We start from the raw sequence: 21,052 nt of genomic DNA, 5'->3' as shown, positions 1-21,052 counted from the left end.
CTCAGTTATTGCTCTTAAGGCATCAGCTGATTAGATGGGGCCTGCCTGAATTATTGAGAGCGGTCTTCTTTACTTAAATTCAACTAACTGTAGATGTTAACCACATCTACAGACGACCTTCGTGGCAAACATCTAGATTCATATTTGGTTAAATAAGTGGGTACTATCGCCTAACCAAGCTGACGTATAAAATTCATCATCACAGTTTTGATAGATACTGATGAACTTATAGTGAGCCCAGTCCATTGGTGTTTTTACTGATAGAGCAAGTTAAAACTGTATTTTCACACACACACACACACACACACACACACACACACACACACAGAGAACACTTCTGCCAAAGTTCTATGATAGGGAACAAGTAAGCAGAGGGAATAAGTACCCTGAGGGGGAAAAAAGACCCTGAATGTTTTCCACACCTGATTCTCTTTTTCCTCAAGAAGAAAGCACTCACAAAAATCAGTCCACATAGAAATCACAGCCGCCAACCGAAAAGTGAAAAATTCAGTTAAGTGAGCTCACAGACTCAATGCTAAAAACCGGGTGTGAGGACGTTGCCACAGCTTTGTTTAAAGGCTGCGTGCCGCTGGGATTGTTGCAATGACATGTAATCGCAGAAGACTTAATAATGAAAGGTGAAATCGGGACCTTGCTATTCTAAATGCTCTCTCTGCCTCTCTGAGTGTACCTGCTGCTGGGCTCCAACCCCTTCACTGACCTCCCCATCACAGAGTGACAGACCTTGGGGAGAATGAGGGGACATTCTAAGACAAAAATAAACCTGTCATTTTTACAGTCAAAAGTGTCAGAGCTCAGACATCAGTGGTGATTCAAAGAGTCAATAATGTAAGCATTCTTTGTACATAGAAAATGGCCAGATGTAAAGTAAAAGCTTTCACATATAAACATGCTCTCTATACATTCTGGAGAGGTGGCCAAGTGCAAAGACTATAATTCATAGCCTATGTGAATATTGTGCCTGTGTTTACTAACGTTTAGTGCTCATTCCGTATGAAAGTTATTTGCAAAATATTCTTGCATTGCAGACTAATCGATGTTATTTCTTTGGCTTCAAAAATAACCATTTCAACCTTTCTAGACTGCACAACAAGCCACATCAATTCCTTATTTAAAACAGAGGTATTTATTGCGTTAGACTGTAGTCACTTCCCACAGTACCTTCTGCTCCTTTCCAACTATGAGACATACTTAGCTTTATTGTCTTTACTCAAATAATTGTCATCATTATTAGATTATTTTTCAAGGTATGTGTGATTACAGCAAATGTATTAAGTATTTCATATATGAATTTTTTTAATTTGTAAGTATCTTATATTTTTTGGATAAAAGCTAACTTATGAGTGGGACTGATTATAGCGGGAGACAGTTGATTTAATCAGGAAGGACTGTGCAGATTTATTTGCTATATTCCTTTTTTCTTTTTTTTTTGGAAAACTTTCAGCTCTACACAGAATAAATATGGAGGCAAGATAAGAGTCACCAAGTTCTTCTGATAACCCTTATTCATAGGTGAGAAGGCTGTGTAATAATATGAACTTTATGAATAGATAAGCATAATTTGTAATTAATATATGAATTCTGTGTACAAAAAAAGTGGCCAGATGTAAAATAATAGCTTTCACACATAAACATATTCCATATACATTATGGAGAGGTGGCCAAATCCAAAGATGATAATTCATAGACTATATGAATTATATACGTTTTTATACATCACAGAAATATAGTGTCAAAAATCCCATTCATTGTGCAACTAAAAATAAGGTCAGTCTTAGCAAGATCTATGCAATATACATATACAAACAGGTCTGTAAATTTTCATGTCAGATATATTTGCAGAGAACTACAAGAAATCATAGAGGGACAAAGGAGAAAACTAGAATGGATGAAAAACATTCCTGGTTCAAAGACTTACTCCTAGACAGTTGTTAACTCTTCACAAATTAATTTATAACAGCCCAATAAAAATACTGTAAAGAAAAGGAGTTTACAAAATATTTTAATGTTTATGTTAAAAGAGCATGAAAATATAGTAAAGATAAGTAAAAACAATACACAAATATAGAGGATTTATAATTAGAATTTCTAAGTACATTATACAATTAAAGTAGAAAAAATAATGTTGCTGGTACAGGACAAACCGGAAGAAACGATGGAATAGAATGGAAGGCCCAGAGATAGATTTAGGATTTTTTAAATATTTAGTAGATGATAAAATCATCTTTCCAAATTTGTGGAGAAGGTATAAGTTGTTCAATAAATGTTTCCGCAGTGATTTTTAAACTACTTGGAAAAAAATCAATATTAAATCTCTTCATACCTTATTGAAAATACAGTCTCATAAATTATAGTTTCAAGTATAAAATATGGGAAATAGTTAAAGGATATTATCTCCAACATTTACTTACTTGGAGTGGGGAAAGTGTGAATGTTTGAATATGATGCCCTAAAGTTAAATCTTAATAGATACAACACTTATCCGAAAATTTCCCTGAAAAAAGTGCAAACAAAAAATGCTAGTGGTCAGTAAGATAAAAAATATAAAACTTAACAAATCAATAAAATGATAGCTGACATTTCAAACAGGATATTTTACTTAGCTGATTTACTATAGTTTTTAATGATAATTCTTAGTTTTGTTAATGTCTATAGGAAAATAACATAGTGATTCATTGCTGGTGGGAATTTACTGTCAACAACAGCAAGTGTATATAATTTTGGCCAATGATGCAACTTTTAGAAATTTACCCTTAAAAAAAATTTTTTTTCTTAATGTTTACTTAGTTTTGAGAGACAGAGACAGAGCATGAGTGGGGGAGGGGTACAGAGAGAGAGGGAGACACAGAATACAAAGCAGGCTGCAGGCTCTGAGCCACCAGCACAGACCCCGACGCGGGGCTCGAACTCACAAACTGCAAAATCAAGACCTGAGATGAAGTTGGATGCTTAACTGACTAATCCAGGCGCCCCTAGAAATTTATCCTAAGAATGCAATAGAGATCTATAAAAGGGGAAAAAAAAAGATGTACAAAGAAGTTTACTCCACCATTCTATGCTAGAGTAAAAAGTGAAAATTGGCAATGACTTATATGTCACAAATAGAGGATTATTTAATTAAATTACAGTATGGCTATAAAACTAAACATAATATACCCCTTAAAATGATACATTAGAAAATTATGTAATGTCATAGAAAAATGTCCATGATTATCTTTTTTTAAAAAAATTTTTTTAATGTTTATTTTTGAGAGAGAGTAGGAGAGGGTCAGAGAGAGAGGAAGACACAGAATTCAAAGCAGGCTCCAGGCTCTGAGCTGTCAGCACAGAGCCCGACACGGGGCTTGAACTCACAGACCGCGAGATCATGGCCTGAGCTGAAGTCGGATGCTTAACCAACTGAGCCACCCAGGCGCTCCTCTTTTTCTTTTTTTTCCTTTTGGTTTACTTTCCTAATGCTTTAGCTTGAAAATCAGAAAGAAAATTCACAATAAATTTTATTTTTAACGCCCAAGGGCAGAGGGAACCATGTCAGCAGAGCAAAAACCTATCGTAAATAAATCTCATATAGTTTTGAAATGAAAAAGGTAAACACACCATTCTTAGTTGAGACTTCATACAGAATTCTCTGGCTCTGAAGTCTGCTCTGTAACACAGAACATAATACAAGAGCCAATTTATTCTTGTTTGATTTTGTAATTTTGTTTAGACTTCAGGCCTCCAATGAAAATTGTCACAATACCCTTCCTTACCCTTTGCAAATTGTTGCATATCTCAAACACACCCCCTCCGGGAGCCTCATTTCACTTCTCTGCCTTCTGCCTCCTTGCAGGGTTACTTAGGCAGTGATTATAGCGATGCTATAAAACCAGCATGCAAGTCACCGGACGACTATTTCTAGTCTGTCCACTAAATAAGTCCAGGATAAAATCACCAGCACAGAGGTGTCAGCTAATTGAGGAATCAGACAGCCGCAGAGACCAGACGGGGCAAGAAAACACCCTTATCCCAAGGACAAACCTTTGCTCTGACATTGGAGAGAATACACAAATGAACTTGCCAAGTAAATTGCTTTCCTGCTCCAATACGTGATCTCTTGCTCCGGTGCTAAAGCCACTTTTTAATGAGTTGGTAGGTAAATATGGAGCTCGATTGAGAGAATTAGTTCATGCTTGCACGTTTGCAATATTGAGAGTGAAATGAAAATACAGATAGCAATTTGAATCTAATTTTCAAGCTTGCATGGATGAAGGGTCACAGAGGGAAGCTGAGACATACCAGGATATTGGGGGTGGGGGACGCGGTGATGGTAACAAAGCAAACCAGCTGACACAAAGCAGAAGCCTCTTCAGCAAGTACAGCAAAGCCCCAGTAGTGTAAATTCAAGAGGGAGAGAGAGAGAGAGAGCGAGAGTGCAGTTTACTCTGTAGGTATATGCACTTCAGTATTTAGGAATATATAGATCTAAGGCAGAAGTCGGTGACGATCATCTCTGACCTCTCAGTCGGCATCATATGAATCCTAAGAGAATTACAGTAAAATTAGAATTCTAGAATGCTCTTGGAGCTGAGAGAGACGTTGGAGTCGAACATCCTCACTGCCACAGAGGACGAAAATCAAAGTCAGGGAGGTTAAATACCAACTCCAGGATGAGAATACAGATATTTTAACATCACAGACCCCTGTTCTTTGCGTGACTTTTAGACCAACACTGCTATCTGAAAACAAACAGATCCATGTGAGAAATGGGCGTGGGTGGAGGGAGTGGTTGTTTGAGGTCCTGAGGAAGGCACCATCTTGCGTAATTAAACATTTAAGTTTTGAGAGGACACAGATTCAAAATAAAAGCCCTTCCCAAATGGTGCCCCCAAAGCCCTAAATTAGAAAAAGAAAACAGACACACACACACACTAACACACACACACACACACACACTAACACACACACACAGACTCAGGTGGAAAAAATGATTGGGCCTGCTATGAGTGAGTTAAAAGAGAGCAAAACGGGTGGTTTGCGGGAAAGTGAGGGCAGCAGGAAAGTACCAGATTCCTCCCGTTGCTATCGGACAGTATCACATCCTAAAATTAAGGGAAAACATGCACTTAGATAAAATGATGATTTGGGCCTGAGGTTTATTTCACAGGACAGGTTTGTTTAATTTAGTCATTACATTGTCCCATGAACATTCTTTGACATTCATCTTCCCCTTTCCCCATCTACTTGTTTTTCATCACATAGCTTAAAAATGTAAAGCATTTGAATCATCATTAATGATGCCATTTACTGTTTATCGTCCTTCAAAACTGCCTTCCAAAATGTATTCGTGTTTAAGCAAAAATCATACTTGACTTATTTTTGCTCTCGATATTCACGGTGTGATGCAATTTGCTCTACATAACAGGATATGTAAACAGAACACGCAGCCCTGGCTTGTCCCTCCCCCTGCCCGCACCCCCTCTCCCCCTCTGCCCCCCATGTACACTGCCTCTATTGGGCAATTCAGGGTCAGTTTCTGGTTAATGCCAGCCAACAGGTAACAATTATTAGCAAACTTGTTTATTATATATGAGTTACAAATGGTGATTATCTGAATGTGAGAGGTTGTGACTTCATGAAAATTGTTGTTGTATGGAAGAAGTAGGTGAGGGGCGCCTGGGCGGTTCAGCTGGTTGAGCGTCCGACTTCGGCTCAGGTCGTGATCTCACAGTCCGTGAGTTCGAGCCCCGTCTCGGGCTCTGTGAGGACAGCTCAGAGCCTGGAGCCTGCTTCCGGATTCTGTGCCTCTCCCTCTCTCTGCCCCTCCCCTGTTCACACTCTGTCTGTGTCTCTGTCTCTCAAAAATAAATAAACATTAAAAAAAAATTTTTTAGGGGCGCCTGGGTGGCTCAGTCAGTTGGGCGGTGGACTTCGGCTCAGGTCATGATCTTGCGGTCCGTGAGCTCTAGCACCGCGTCAGGCTCTGTGCGGACAGCTCAGAGCCTGGAGCCTGCTTCATATTCTGTGTCTCCCTCTCTCTCTGACCCTCCCCTGTTCATGCTCTGTCTCTCCCTGTCTCAAAAATAAATAAACGTTAAAAAAATTTTTTTTTAATTTTTTTTAAATGGAGGAAATCTGCATAATTCCCGTGAGCTTAAGAAATTCAAGAATATGCGTTCTAAATAAGAAAAAGCAGCCAAATGGCAGTTCCAACCAGACCCGTTGTATAATTAGCGATTTTACGAACTGTGAACGTAATTCTCTTTCCACTTCTCCTTCCAGCCTAGCCAGGGCCTTTACTTCAGCCTTTACTTAAGTCTATGTGTAACGGCTGAGGAGCCCAGACCAGGAGGCTCGGTTTAAATCCTTTTGTGAGTATTAATCTTGTTTAATTCTCAAAATGGGTCTGCTCAGCAAGTGTTGTCCCTACATAAGCAACGAGAGAACCTTACTCTTGGAAAATTTAGAACCTTCCCAAAAATCTGGAGTGGGTTTACATGCCTAGACTGGAGTTTGAGGTTGTCAAAGGGAAGACACTTAACTCAGGGTCAGAAAATCAGGTCAAGCCAGGGCTGAATCCAGAGAGAGACGACGATTCAGGTGGATTCGAAAATGAAATCCGGTTAAAGATCCTTGGCAGTGAGATGGCTCTTGAGATCAGCTTGGTCGATGACATCAATAGTGTGTTACAGTTTCTGACTGTAAGTGTTCCTCCCTGCCATGAGGTTATGTCTCCAACACAACCTGAGTCCTAGGCCATGCCCGCCTTCCTCGTGCCCCACCAATAACACCTGTTGCTCTTACATCTTTACACCCTCACTCGGCAGGGTTTCCTTCCCTTCAGCTTGTCGGCCATGTTTTTTTTTTAAAGCAACCAAACCAAATATTTTCAAAGACCTCCTCAAACCTTCAAATTACCCTTTTTTTTTTTTTTCTGTGCTTTACCCTCAGGCTGCAAAATAGACGACCGTCTTACTCTCTGGCTTTTGTATCCGGAGAATTTCCATCGTATTGAAAGTAATCCATATTTCTTAATTCGTTTAACCTCAGCAGAGAAAATATTTTTCGGGTTCTAGCCACAGGAATGGGCGGTTCATAGAGTGAAAGAGCTGGCTGGGGGCTGGGCGTTTGAAAACTTGGAATTGTGTAGAAACAGATAGTAAAGTGCATTTGAGCGGCTCCCGGTTGGAAACCCGAAGTTGTCCCATACCAAAAAGAAAAGAAAAAAAAAAAACATGTAGCAAAGTGGGTCAGGCTGTCACCTTTCAGCTTTACAGTGGCCTTTGAAAGCAACCAAACAAGGGAACAGCCAGACACAGGCTGCTCGCAAGCTACATTCCTAAACGCAGACACAGCCGAGGGTGTTTTATCGTCAAGAACAGAGGCTAAGAGGCAGCTTACAAATGAGCCTGTTCTTAGAACACTTGAGCTAAGTGTTCCCATCCTGGTAGCCACACGCGAACCAGAGTGAAGGCTGACTGACGAAGGTGCATGGGCGTCGTATCCAGGCTCCGGATGAGAACTGCCCTGGGCCACACTGGAGAGGGCCTGTCTGGCTGACAGGCTGTGGTGGGCCATCGCATCCCCAAAGACCGTCAATGGAGTAGGTCGGAATCCCTTGGCTCGCTGTTACAAGTCGGTCTAACCTCTGCCTGACCCCTGGATGCTAAGATGATGAGGTTGTGTCTGTTGTCTGCGGAATAATATTTCCAGATAAATGTAAGAGTTACCATGTCGTAAATAAATCTAAGTGTCTTACTTCGAGCCAGTCCTGGCAGAAGACGAACGTGACATTAGAGACTGGGAAATTGGTCTTTTCTGGGGGTTCCCTAGACAACTTAGGCCTGCACTCCTTGAAGATAGGATGCTGAGGGAGAGAGCAATGCAGATAGAAGATAAGGATTTGCATAAAGAGAGTAGAGAAGTCACGAGAAGTATGCACAGGTAAGGCAAGCAAAGGCTGAAAAGACTCAAGAAAACTAGCACAAACACTCTGTTCTGTTGCTGTTATTGTTATAATGTATTTACCTTCAATTTTACCTTCCTTTATAAAGCAAAACCGCTAAAATGAAATTTTAAAAAGTGTTTTTTAATTTATTATTTATTGTAAAAAAATTTTAATGTTTATTTTTGAGAGAGGGAGACAGATTGTGACGAGGGGAGGGGCAGAGAGAGAGAGGGAGACACAGAATCCGAAGCAGGCTCAGAGCCTGATGTGGGGCTTGAACTCACTCTCTGTGAGATCATGACCTGAGCCGAAATTGGATGCTTCACCGACTGAGCCACCCAGGCGCCCCTATTTTTTATTTATTTTTTTTTAAAATGTTTATTTATTAAGTATTTCTTTTTAGAGAGAGAGCATGAGCAGGATAGGGGCAGAGAGGAGGGGAGACAGAGGACCTAAAGCAGGCTCTGCAGTGTCGGCACAGAGCCCAGCACAGGGCTCAAACTCACATACAGCAATATCATGACCTGAGCTGAAGTCAGACGCTTAAGCAACTGAGCCACCCAGGTGCGCCCCCCCAAAATAGTTGGGTTTTTTGTTTTGTTTTTTTAACGTTTATTTATTTTAGAGACAGAGGAGCAGGGGAGGGGCAGAGAGAGAGGGAGACACAGAATCTGAAACAGGCTCCAGGCTCTGAGCTGTCAGCACAGAGCCCGACGTGGGGCTTGAACTCAAGGACCGTGAGATCATGACCTGAGCCGAAGTCGGACGCCTAACCGACTGAGCCACCCAGGTGCCCCAATACTTGGTTTTTTAAACAACACTTCGAGTAACATGGTAAATGTAAGTCACAGGTTAATGTTACGCATATTCACAGATCATGTGACCATGTTTCTCTAAGCACTCACAATTTGACATAGAATGGAATTTTGCTACTTTTGTATTTGTTAACAAGAAATCTCTTTCACAGTTTCATTTTTTGTTCCTAATTTATGTCGGGGCAGAAATTTTTCCTAGTTCCTTAGATAATATTCTCCTCCAAAATAAACTGATCACTCTCAGCTAACAGTTAAGTACAGAGTTGCTAAATAATCTTTCCTAGATCTACAGCAAAAGTTTTATTTAATTTTTAAAGTTCTTTATTTGAGTATAGTTGATGCACAATGTTACATTAGTTTCAGGTATACAACATAGTGATCCACAGATTTCTACACTCTGCTGTGCTCAGTATAAGCATAATTTGTCGCCAAAGAACACTGTTCCAGCATCACTGGCTATATACCTGTTGTACAGCAGGAATGTTAAATAGAGGAAGTGAGGAAGAGAATTAGTCACTAATTGTTATTTTTATTATTTTTTAAAAGTTTATTTATTTTGAGAGAGAGAAACAGCTGGGGAGGGGCAGAGAGAGAATCCCAAGCCTTTGACGTGGGGCTCAAACCCACAAGCCGTGAGATCGTGACCTGAGCCAAAACCAAGAGCCAGACGCTAAACATATGAACCACCCAGGCGCCCCAGTCACTAATTCTCAGATTGAAGTTCCTAGAAGGTTAGGTAGAAGCTTCTGACCATCTCAGTGTAAGAATCGGGATACCATACAATGGTCATGGGGCTTCCTAATGCTGAAGATGAATGGAAACAGATAATAAAAGTGACATGGAATACAAAATTAAAACTTGCTGCAACTTACTGCCTTATTGGGGGAGGGGGGATGAGAAATACAGTTCACGCTTCGTTCCTTTCTTTTTTTTTTTAATTTTTTTTTAACGTTTATTTATTTTTGAGACAGAGAGAGACAGAGCATGAACGGGGGAGGGGCAGAGAGAGAGGGAGACACAGAATCGGAAGCAGGCTCCAGGCTCTGAGCCATCAGCCCAGAGCCCGACGCAGGGCTCGAACTCAGGGACCGCGAGATCGTGACCCGAGCTGAAGTCGGCCGCTGAACCGACTGAGCCACCCAGGCGCCCCTCTTTTTTAATGCTCTACTGGTTGGTTAGAACCACATATTAGGGGCGCCTGGGTGGCTCAGTCGTTGAGCGTCCGACTTCGGCTCAGGTCATGATCTCACAGTCTGTGAGTTTGAGCCCCGTGTCGGGCTCTGTGCTGACAGCTTGGAGCCTGGAGCCTGCTTCAGATTCTGTGTCTCCCTCTCTCTCTGCCCCTCCCCTGCTCATAATCTCTCTGTGTGTCAAAAATAAATTTTTTAAAGAGGAAATGATATTGTTGAGTTTCTTTAGACTTAGACCTTCTTTTTAAAAAATTTTAAAAGTATTTATTTATTTTTAATTTTTTTTTTTTTAATTTTTTTTTTTAACATTTTTTATTTATTTTTGGGACAGAGAGAGACAGAGCATGAACGGGGGAGGGGCAGAGAGAGAGGGAGACACAGAATCGGAAACAGGCTCCAGGCTCCGAGCCATCAGCCCAGAGCCTGACGCGGGGCTCGAACTCACGGACCGCGAGATCGTGACCTGGCTGAAGTCGGACGCTTAACCGACTGCGCCACCCAGGCGCCCCTATTTTTAATATTTTTTAAGTTTACTTATTTATTTTTGAGAGACAGAGAGAGTGAGCAGGGGAGGGGCAGGGAGAGGGGGAGGGAGAGAGTGTCAAGCTGGCTTCGTGCTGTCAGCACAGAGGCTGATGCAGGGCTTGACCTCACAAACCACAAGATCGTGACCTGAACCAAAACCAAGAGTCAGACACTTAACCAACTGAGCCACCCAGGTGCCTCAATCTTTATTTATTTTTGAGAGAGAGAGAGAGAGGAGGAAGGGAGAGAGAGAGGGAGACAGCATTCGAAGCAGGCTCCAGCCTCTGAGCCATCAGCACAGAACCTGATGTGGGGCTCGAACTCATGAACTGGGAGATCGTGACCTGAGTGGAAGTTGCAGGCTTAACCGACTGAGCCACCCAGGTGCCCCTAGACTGAGACTTCTTAAGAGCAGAAACATTATTTCCTCCTTTTCTTCTTCAATGTGTCATTACCCTTTCCTCATCAGCTAATACACACAGTGGCTAGATGAGGGAGTCCAGGATATATTCTCTCAGCGTCCTGTTTCCTTTCACTTTGCGTTGTTTGGGGGCTTAATTAACCACAGAATTCTACTCTAACACATTCTCCCGGAGGTCCTGCTGCGTATAGTCCTGCCCCGAGAGAATACAGACTGCAACTGCTTTGCTGTACTTGTACTCAGTTGTACTTGAGGGAACAAACATCCCACCCTGCAGGACAGTCACTGCACAGCCTGTCTATCTGGAGATCTCCCCTTCTCATGCACTATTCACGTACAGACATGGTATTTCAATACCACTATACCGTGAACTGCCTGAAGTTCAGCTGCTTTTTCTTGGATGACAAGGTGGGGCATGTAAAGCGTGCCGGGGATATTTACCAGCCAAGACGGCTGTAATTCGAGAAGGGAGGTGTCACTTTGTCTTCCGTCTCCTCCTGGGCACAGTCAACAGAGAACCTGCCTCCTGGGGGAAAAGAACAGGGCTGGCAAATCCTAGCACAGTCAGAGTGAGAGATCTGATTTTCCTAAATGTTTAGAGTCTGAAGGGTGGGAGAGTTAGCTCCTTAAATATGGAAATAGGCTTGAGCTAATGGTGTCTGAAGAGGGGAGGGTAGAGGAAGGGACAATGAGGTAGCAGTGATGATGTACACGACAGGCATTCAATATGGCGTGGTCCCCATGGTTATCACCAGGAAAGTGGGTTTGTTGCGGTAAGGTAGAAGGGTTGACTGTCCTGATTTAGCACATAAAATCCTTGATTCTCTCCAACCAACTTGCTTGAAACTCCAAATTAGTGCTTTAGATACAAAAATCTTTGCTGAGTTGATGCAGCTTTTTATGTGTCCCCATCTCAATTGCCATTAGATCATTTAGTAAAGACTTTAATCTTCTCCGTGCTCTCATTTCTCACATTTGAGTGGGATAACACGGTGGTCATTTTGCTCAGTTCTAGAAATAGGCTGCAATCAGACTCTAAGGACACAATCATGTTGTCTTTCGATTGGAAACAATAAAAATAGTTGCTGCCCATTACTCTGTATACCTCATTACTATTTTATTTTTATAGCTTCATTGAATCTGATATGAATCATAAGTATATGAGGCCTGTGTCATTTCTGTCACTGAAAAGTTGAAGGACACAGATTTACCCTCATGGAGGTGAATTCATTACTTGGGATTCTGCTTAAATTCTAGGTGTTGTTACCAGAAGAATGATTCTGTCTGTTAAACTTACATTTATGGGTACATTTATTTATTTGAAGAGGAAAATTATACCTAAACATAAACTTTACTTTTCATGTGTATATTTTCATGAAAAGAGCAACGATATTTTTTTTTTCCTTTTGCCTTTTGTCCTTAAGCAATGTAATGTTAGAGATGTGCTTACAATAAATATAGATTCCTAAGTACAACTAAGTGGCCTTTTCTCTACTTACCTGTTATAAGATGGAAATTCAGAAGAAGGAAATTCACTTCTATGTGTGCCCTTTAATCTTTTCACAATTTCTGGTCCCATTAATTCTTAACTATTCGAGTCTACCCTTCAAAGGAAAAATATTAACCTACAACTCTCTTAGCTTCTCCCTGACCCTAAACTGATTTTTTACTTCTCTTTTCAAACCTGTCCTTGACCTACTTACTATCCAAAGCTCCGTGTTGCCTTATGTTCTGTCTCAGCTTCCAGCAGAAGGCACGTGCACCATTGAAAAGGATCCCTAAAGGGATGCATTGTTTGGAATTGCTCAGCTTCTCTAGAACAAGGGCTTTCATTCTAGAATTTTCTATCAGAGTCATAACAAGCCTCAAATCCTCTGCAAATTTGATTCACATGTTTAATTCAAAGCAATGAATTAACTAATTTAGAGTTATTAAACCAGCAGCCTGCCGACTTTAGGGGGAAAAAAAACAGAACAAAATGAAAAAAAGCCGACTATACAAATTTCCAACTTCTGAAGATAAGAAAGACACAGACATCGACTCAAATACAGCTGCCTAATCATATACAACTTCCAGTAGCTCTCTGAGGATTGCTTCCATTTTCCTTTCACTCTTCCTTGTCAGCGCATAATAACCTTTAGACAGAGGGCTTTCTCTAGCATTGCTGCTGTTTGCTCTAGAGCACTGTGTTTAGTCAGCACCATTTATGAGATTATGGTCATCCTCAATACTGAGTTCTGTCAGATTCCTAGGACAGAAGAGGGAGGGGGCCCCAGTGCTTACTTAGATGGAACTTCACTTCGAAGGGTCAAAAGAATGGTTTATCCCATAGTGCGTTTTGTTTATAATTGTCCAGACCTCTTTTTCTCCTCGGCAGGAGGATGTCAGTGTGTGGAAAAAATCGCTAAAATGTACCATGGACCCAACGGCAAGGACTAGATACTGGTTAAGTCACGTTAAGGTCTCTTTGCCTCTTGGGACATTTTTCTAGAGGAAGCGTTGTTTAGGATGTGTTCTGAAGAAAGGAAAAGGATAGTTTGGCGAACACGGAGTGCACGTCTGTCCAGCGTCACTAAGAATAGTACGTTTGACAGTTAGCCAAAACTGCAAAATGTGTACATCGCAATAAGGGATGGGAGGTTCCATAAGGTTTTTACATTGGAAAAAATCATGAATTCTCTTGTATTTGTACTGGTGTGGGGATCAGATTACTGTTTCTGCCACTTTCACTCTGTTTCTACCATTTGCTTTTACATTTTTTACCTTTTTACAAAAGTACAACCTGCATGGGGCGCCTGGGTGGCTCAGTCGGGTGAGCGACCGACTTCGGCTCAGGTCATGATCTCATGGTTCATGAGTTCGAGCCCCGCGTCGGGCTCTGTGCTGACAGCTCAGAGCCTGGAGCCTGCTTCGGATTCTGTGTCTCCCTCTCTCTCTGACCCTCCCCCGTTCATGCTCTGTGTCTCTCTCAAAAATAAACATTTAAAAAAATAAAATTAAATTTAAAAAGTACAACCTGCATACAGTAAAATGCACAAACCTTAAGGGTGCAGCTTGATAAATGCAATTTAAGTGTGGTTTTCTTTTTTCAGATATTTTACATGATGCATATCTGGTAAAGTCTGTAGTTCTGTGCTGAAGTTTTCTAAACTCTACATGTTGCTTCCAAAATGCTTGTGACATATCCTCTGAGATAGACTTAAAAACCCAGCGCAGGTGACTTGATGGCTAAGTTGCATTCTATGTTTTGGAACCTACAGGTTGTCAGGCTCAGTCACTGGAGTGAACACCCACCATGAGTATATTGCACTTTTCTGAGAAATGCAATAGAATGCAGAATCTTGAGAACACAGTAAATATATACATATATATATATATATACACACACACACATATATACCTATATTATATTTATTCTATATATACATATACCTATATATTATATATGTATACCTATATTATATATACACATATATAATATATATTATATATACACATATATACCTATATGGTGTGTGTGTGTGTGTGTATATATATATATATATATATATTTAAAATATGTCAATGTCCCACATAAACAAATGGTGAGAGGAAGGAGAAAAAGAGAGAGACAGAGAAAATAGATCTGCTAGGAAAAGCATCCAGGAAGCTTTATGTATTGTTTCACCCCATCTGCCCAGCCTTCCTCCATGGATTCTGAATCTTGACACGTGTCAGTATATTGGCCCAGAGTTTTTTTAGGTAGCTGGAAATCCCATCAGCAATGTATGTCTCCCTAAAGTTATAAGCTCCTTGTGGACAAGAATGTGTTCGATTGTGTTTGGTCATTCTCTCCTTCACTTCCACCTTCCAAAGCCCTTCAAGGCATCTGCAGGTCTGTTCAGGACAGAAATTCAATAAGGTGCTTTAGAATAAATTTTTAAAAACAGAGATAGCCCTGGTTTCCGAGCAGGGCCCCTGTTGCTCCTGTGGCCCCCAACCCACCACAGCAGCTCACATAGTAAAATTCAGGAGCTCATGAAAAATCTCTTGATCTGTATACTCACTCCTAATGTGTCCCTTGGCTAAAGGGAAGCCTTATAAAAATTGGGGGAGGGGGGGCGGGAAGAGTGGAAATTTACTCCATTTCTGCCTGATGTTGTCAAAATGCTAGAATGTGGAATGTCAGTATTCAGCTGTCAGAGCTACCCTATCCCCTGAGCCCCAGGCTAGAACTCTCCTTGCTCATAAGTAAAATGGAGAGACATTCAAGATTTGTGGGGGTCATCACAATATGAGCAAACTGTGTTTTATCATCTACTGCATCAGTATCAAAACTGAGACTGTCTTTAAAGAAAGGGGACTTTGTTCCTCAGAATCCCTTAAAATCTCTCCCCATTTCTCTTGCCTTTCTTTCTTTTTCCCTCCATCGTTCACGGCAGGAGTGATTGGTCACTGATGCAGGAACAATCTCAAAGCCTATTAAATACCTCTACCGATGCCACTTATAAACTAACGGCATGCACTGAATGTTTAGAAGATCTAAAACAGAATATAGACTTTATGCCCCAATGGTCATGTCTCCAATGTCAGGGAAATTTTATAGTTAGAATCTCATTCACCAGATTATTATATAATAGGTTATATGTGTTTTTAAATATATAAATTGCAAATAAAGGAGCTCCATTTGCTTTCTAATTGATGATAACACAGCGTCAGATTACCACGTCTCACTCTTAAGGCAGAGAGGAGATGAAGGGAAAGTCTCTGCTCACTAGGCAGTCTTGCTCCCAATGAGGGTCTCATGTTTCACCACGGTACTAGATGGTATCATCCTTATGTTTTTCAAGTTTTTTTCTAATAGCAATATTTTTTACTGAAAGCTAGATATCTAGGCATCATATTGTTGAAGTAAACTTTTAATTATCTCAAGACCGATTGCGTGTTTAGCCCCGACATGTCCACGTTAAAACGGTGCCAGGGGCCTGAACTGCTGTAGCAGTTGAAGGACTTTCAGGCACCCCCGGTGAGGATTGATGATTTCATCCCTCGTGGTTGCTCAACAGAGAGGCTGTGTCTCAGAGCTCAGTGCGAAAGACACGGACAAAGAGCCCTCAGAACACCCTGCCATTTTTGGTAATGTGTTCAAATGGCAGCAGAAATTAGAAATCTATAAAAAGTAACATACACCAAGATTACGTTTTTAAAACACAAGTTAAATAAATATAAACAATTATAAAGTCAACTTCATGTGAATTCCTCTTGATTTCTTGTTCTGAAATTTTGCTGTATAATTACATATCTTCTCTCTGGATTCCAGTTATCAATCGTGGACTACCCCCGCTCCTTTTTTTTTTTTTTTTTTTTTTTTTCTGACTTTTCTCATTCTAGAAAACTTTCTTTTTTTTATTCAATCAAGTTTGGTGTCACGGTGTAACATAGTGGGAAGAATATGGCCCTATGAGCCAGATGCCTAAATTCCATCCGTGACCTCAGTACTTGCTGGCTGTCTCATCAGTTGTCATCTGTACAACTGAAAAAGATGATAATTCTTTTAAGGGTTGTTGTGATAATTAAATAAAATAACATGCAAAAAATTCTAACACTTAGGTTCCTCACGTATTGATTAATTTATGATTAGCTTATTACACTGTGGCCGCACTTACGAAGAGACCATTTTATATTTGGCATGCTGCCTGGCTTAGGCAGAGTATGGAGAAAATCCCATTTTTTAAATTTAATTTCCATTGTGTGTCTAAATACACATAAGAATTTATTTTTTTAGTCGTTTTAGTTAGCATTCCCTCTAACTTCAGAAAAATATTATTGTAGATGTTTAGAACTTCTGTGTAACTGATATGAATACTTCTGTGAGAGGTTCTATATTAATTCACATGGTGCCGTGTTTTTTGTGATGATTGCTTTTAGGAAAATGTTTTAAATCTTAAATGTCATGTATTTACATAATCAGGAATCATACTTACTATTCTGTATCTTATTGTGAACACGTCCTGTCCAAAGTCACAATTTTAGCCTGGACAAGATGATCCTCTGTTGTGTAAACCAAGGACCCAGCTTGAATTTGGGGAAAAAGACTTAGTCATGGCAGGTTAGAGTAATAAATATTTGGGGCACATATTGGCTGCCAAGTAAGATTGTTCCTCAGGCAAATAATAAATACTTGTAGCAGACTCTGGAGTCAGGAACTCAGGGGTTTGAACCTCAAATAACTTAATTCTTTGATCTTTAGTTCAACATGTATGAAAAAGCATATCACAGTCATAGTCACCTCAGGACTTGTTGTGGAGAGGAATCAGGCTCAGTACCTGTGAACTATTATCAATATTATCATTAATGATTTCATGTTCTTGGTAACGGTATTCTTGATAATGATCATTTGTATCACCCCTACCACTATATCCTACACGTTCTCACTCCTACCCTATTTCGTCTACACATGCCCGATTTTCCGTTAACTAATAAGAAAAATGACTAATTTATACCCATTTACCAAATGTAAATATTAACGGCATTTGTGTTAACATTTATAGATCATGGTTCAAAGACATGATTTCACTTTGATGCTTCCCACAACTCTAGAAGAAAAATAGGGTTATTAATATTCCTGTTTCAAAAAAAAAAGAAAAGAAAGCTTCATGGAAGTGTTTAGTGACATGATCAGACTCTCACAGCTAATAATTCAGAGCAGGGATTAGCACTCACAACTTTGCAAGGTTAATATGAAACCATGATACATTTCTCCCTGCTACATATAGAGACTCAAGTAGTAAAGAAACTAAGGCCAGAAAATTGTTTTCTTGTAAATTTCCAGAATGCTTTCAAAACTTGGTCATAAACTAACATGGTAAAATACCAAGTAGATTACTATGCACTTGCCGTTTTAAGATGTTGAATCCTGAGGGTCATCTGCATTGTTTAGTCTGTTGCGATTATGGCATTTCATCGATGATGTAACAATCTTTGCTTTAATAAAACCCTATGATGCCACACCAGAAGTAAAAACTTTTACAGAGATGTAAACAGCAGAGGAGGCAAGGGGTTGACAAAAAGAAGTATTTTCTTTAACAGGAGAGGAACAACCCCCCCCCCCCCGCCCCCAGCTCGTGCATTATGAGGGGAGAAAAGAATGCCATCCCTCAGACATTTGTGCTTGCTTCTAAGTGAAATGCTTTCTATTTTTATATATGGCATTACTATGAACAAGCAAATATTAGAACTCTGAGAATTTAGGGGGTATGATTATCATTATATAGTATGTTACCATTATATAGATTTGCTATGTCTACCTGGGTAAGAATTCCAAGCCCCCCAGACGGAACCTGGCTCAGCCACCAACCTCTGGGTAAAGTGTAACTCTTTACCCATAGGGTAACTGAGAGGTTACCCAGAAGGGACACTGAGAAAGAGTATCTAACTCAGAGGTAAGAATGATAATTTTAGTGGCAGAGTTTTTGCTTACTAACCTTGAAACCGAGAGTGATCACTTAAACCCCTACTGTGGACTCAGCTTCTGTCTTCAGATCAAGGGGGTGATTGGATGTGTTTATATATTTTATAGAGCTGTTAATAGAAGGTGAGATAACATATGTTTGAGAGTCCTAAGACTGTTGTTTTTTTGGTTTTTTAGTTTTTTGGATTCTTTGATTTTGGGGGTTTTTGTTGTTGTTGTTTTTAAAGTTTATTTATTTTGGAGAGACAGAGGCAGAGACAGAGAATCCCAAGCAGGCTCCGTGCTGTCAGCACAAAGCCTGATGTGGGACTCGAACTTATGAGCCACGAGATCATGACCTGAGCTGAAATCAAGAGTCCAATGCTTAACTGACGGAGCCACCCAGGCACGCCTTGTTTTTTAGTTGAAATGTAATGCATGCTCACTGTAAACAAGAAGAGGGGAAGAGGAGAAAGGAGGAAAATTAACAAATAAATAGAATCATACAGCTTTATGTTACTGTGATATTTTAGAATAATAACACGTATTATTATTAGCATAAATGATGGCAAGAGCCATGTGACTATGGATAAATCACTTACTCTTATGCTTTCTTAATCCATAAAATAAAAGATCAAACTAGTTTATTTTTGAACATAAATGTTATATTTCTACATTATTTTTGAGAGGAAGTCACCAAAAAGCTTTTTAAAACTAAAATAAATATAGTCCTATGTTTTATTAAATGAATGTCAGTTCCCTCTTCTGACAAACAAATATAAAAGTATCAAATAGGACGTTCAGAAGGTAAATCTTTGGTATTTTTCAATCAAAATTTATTAAAATGAGCGATTTGTGAACAGATAAATATAACTCAATTCAAAATATGTCAGTGAATTTAATGAACAGACAAAAGCGAGCTTATAAGCAAGTCAGGATTCTGTCTTCCAGTTACCTTAGCTAATAAAGAATCATTGGAATTATGATTGGATTAGTGAAATTACTTTGTTCAAATAAATTTCATGAATAAACAGTTGTATGAATCATGACCAAAAAAAAAAAAAAAGGGGGGGGGTGCTGTTACAGAGAAATTCTATTGAGCCAATTCCACTGGGTAAGTAAATAGAGGCTGAATTAATAATATTAATTGTTAATCCTGTTTTGATTCAATAAACATTTTTGAGCACCAGTTACATTTGAGGCAGTGAGCTGGATGGTACAGCTAAAAAGACTAAGAAGCCAAAATTCACCGCTTTTCTAGTGAAGGAGGAAAATCATAGATGGGGTGTATCGATCGGTGTCCTAGGTCAAAGCCACGAACAGGGGATCTACAAAGGTGGAAACCTGAGGGCTACTAACTGCAATATTCCCCCCTTATTTATTGGGGGATACATTTCAAGACCCCCCAGTAGATGTCTGTTGTGTTATGCTTTAACAAAACCAAACTCTCCGTAATACCCAGTGAGGAATATAATATTGAAGAAAGCATTTCCTCCAAAGCGTAACACGCAAGACTTACACTGCGAATGTTTATGTGATGGATGAGGACCAAGCCAACAGAAAAAGTTGTGGTATCCAATGGTGGGATGATACATAGTGGGCCAGATTTTAAAACAGGTAACACAGGGGTGGCTTCAAAAGTGTTTCCTAACATGCCTTGTAATTCTGAATCGGGAGGTCTGGAGTCAGCCTGAAAATCTGCATTTTGTGTAATTATAACAAGATATATTCATAATGGAAGCATTGAACAGTATTCTGAAGCGTATGATATCAAAAGTAAATGATACTTTGTAAGTGCCTTTTCCTTGGAGCAGTAACTGCCACCTCATGTATAATTTCAGAAGGCAAAATGGTAAGTGGCATTTCATTAATATCATTACCTTGATTAAACTCTTCAATGTTTCCTCAAGACCTACAAATTCATTTCATATATGTAATCGCCTTTCTGCTTAATTAGAACTATATTCTACAACATTCTGAGTCTTGCTCTGATCATATCATCTTCTAACCGTATAACTTTCCACAACAAGGCCAGAACACATATCTACCTCTGTGTTAACAGCTGTGTACTATTCCATTGTAAGGGCATTCCATCATATATTTAACCAATCCTCTGTCAGTGAGTTGTTTTTAATATTTCTAGGGGGGTTTTCTACTGTAGCATTTCTGAATGAGCATCCTTGAGTAGACCTTTTTGCGTATCTTTGTAACTATAGCTGAAATGTAACTTCCTATGTGTGAGGCTGGCACCAGACTTTGGTGATATTATCTGAAAAATGATAATTATGTGTTTATCTAAACACTGAAGGGTTTGGCAACAGAAAGTATACTCAATTTTAATAATTGCTTCTTTAGCAGCCCATCCCTACCCCCAGAGCATATGCCTCTCAGAGGCGGGGACCCTGTCTTAATCGTCACCGAATATCCAGCATACATCAAATGCCTAATCCAGAGAAGTTGCTCGATAGGGATGTGAGGACAAAGTGAATGAGTAAATTCTTAAACAGGTTTGTTCCTAGGCTCATTTTTCTGATTGACTCGATATGTGACCTTATATAAATTACTGACTCTTTCTGGACTGCAGTTCCCTCTTTTGACAAACAAATATAAATCCTAGCCTGACTGTACCAAATATTTGGCAGGAAGAACAGTAGAACAATAAATTTGGTGGTGACTTGAAAGATAAAACATTCAGAAAATTCATGTGGTTATCAATACACATTT

General features: G+C 39.8%; 1 protein-coding gene across 3 annotated transcripts in view; it reads left to right on the top strand.

Moving 5' to 3' along the window:
* CHRM2 (cholinergic receptor muscarinic 2) overlaps positions 1 to 21,052 on the top strand; it is a 147,988-nt gene that overhangs the window by 120,804 nt on the left and 6,132 nt on the right. The window contains exon 1 of one of the 3 annotated variants that reach the window (XM_058724173.1): positions 6,270 to 6,371. The exons of the other annotated variants lie outside the window; for them this stretch is intronic. The gene's annotated coding sequence lies outside the window, so the exon portion shown is untranslated. Of the gene's footprint in view, positions 1 to 6,269; positions 6,372 to 21,052 lie in introns of those variants that run through there. 3 annotated transcript variants of the gene reach the window in all.

Source organism: Neofelis nebulosa, chromosome 4 (assembly GCF_028018385.1).
Source record: "Neofelis nebulosa isolate mNeoNeb1 chromosome 4, mNeoNeb1.pri, whole genome shotgun sequence".
Classification (NCBI taxonomy): Eukaryota; Metazoa; Chordata; class Mammalia; order Carnivora; family Felidae; genus Neofelis; species Neofelis nebulosa.
This window is presented reverse-complemented; position numbering and strand designations above follow the sequence as displayed.